The 1,533-nt window shown below is 47.0% G+C and overlaps 1 protein-coding gene across 1 annotated transcript in view; it reads right to left on the reverse strand.

Moving 5' to 3' along the window:
- The window catches only part of T265_09584 (hypothetical protein), a gene marked incomplete at both ends in the record, with an annotated part of 13,384 nt that overhangs the window by 1,150 nt on the left and 10,701 nt on the right, over window positions 1–1,533 (reverse strand). The gene's annotated exons all lie outside the window — the stretch shown is intronic.

Genomic DNA, 1,533 nt, shown 5'->3' on the forward strand with positions numbered 1-1,533 from the left:
CCCCCAAATCATCGGTGAACGAAACTGCGGCAGCTACAACCAGTGTACGACGAGTACGCGGTTCTTACAGCTGACAATGATGACTCATACTCAGCTGCTACAGTACGACAATTAGCTACCAGATAGAATTGGAGTTTCCCGACTGCGAAACGAACAACCATGGTACATCGCCTGACTGACCCTGTTTATGCTTTCACCAGATTGTTATACACTTGAAATGCGAAAACTTTGCATGAGACGATGTTGACAGGAGCACAAAAACCTTGTAGCTTTTCCCAAACGATCCGTCTCACGGAGCAATGTGTAGTTAACTAGTCGTTACGACGATCGTTGGTTATTTACATAGGGAATTGATGAGAGCAAATTGAACCATGAACATCGCGTGACCCATGTCTCCTGACTGCTTTGATGAGATGGACGGAGAGGACTCGCCGTTTCGCAATTTTCAATGGTATCCAGCTGAGGTTATCTTACTACAATCGGGTGAACAAGGTGCGCTAGTACGTCGTTTACTTCCGATCAATCAGTCGTTCGGGTGTAACGCCCTTTCGGTGCCTAACTGCCATGGAGCCCGAAGGAAGCACGAGGGCGGAGATACCGTCAGATGGTCCAAGCTGAGGTTGGGTTCGAACCACAGACCTTGCGATCAGTAAGATCCCAACCAAACACTAAACCACCTTGATCAGGATGAATCAGAACGAAGTACGGAATAAAGTCCACCTCTGAAATACCGACTACTCCAGTTCAGCCTGAGGCCCACAGGGCAGCACATTACCTCAAGGACTTCGTGCAGGTTGAATGAAGACTGGACTCATATCTGGAGTACTGGATGGTCGACGCGTCTTACGGGGCTGGGATTCCTAGGGTCTGTTGGTTTTAGGTACCAAGTAAGTTACCGTCCCCACTCGTTCAGCTGTAGCACCTTTTAGGTGCNAACCAAATTGATTTGCAAACGAGCGTAGTCGTTGATTCCGTTTGTCTGATGTTTTTAATAATCGCTTTGTGCGAGTTTTTCTCTTAGGTTTTCCAGTACACGTAAGATTTTTTGGTGTAGGTACAAATAGCTCGTCCATCTTCAAAAACACGATTGAGCCACGGGCCCCCTCCAAACGGTGTTACTTTATGCTACGGTTTGAGTACACAGAATTTTATATGATTTAAATGAATTTTTTGAGGACCTCGTGCGAATCGCCGAAATTGTCGCTTGAGCTCCATTGTCGGTGAGTTTGGAGAATCTTACGTGCCACAGTAATTCTGTTTATCAACTTTTCACCCAACTTGTTATCCATAGTGATCCTATGGATGACGGCAGGTAAACAACTAATTCTCGTTAGTCCGCCTGGCTGAGATAACACCCAAGCGCGACAACCGATGAGGGAAGCGGTTGAGAGCGAATGGCAGTACAACATAGTGTCGTTATGGGGTCACCGTTCTTCCCCCACTGATTTTCCTTTCCTTTGTCTAATCTTCGTTCACAGCTTGGCGTGGAGCACGTGCGTCATTTAGTGGGGGCCAGATAGCTCAAGTGGTTAG

This window comes from Opisthorchis viverrini (assembly GCF_000715545.1).
Source record: "Opisthorchis viverrini unplaced genomic scaffold opera_v5_292, whole genome shotgun sequence".
In the NCBI taxonomy this organism is placed as follows: Eukaryota; Metazoa; Platyhelminthes; class Trematoda; order Opisthorchiida; family Opisthorchiidae; genus Opisthorchis; species Opisthorchis viverrini.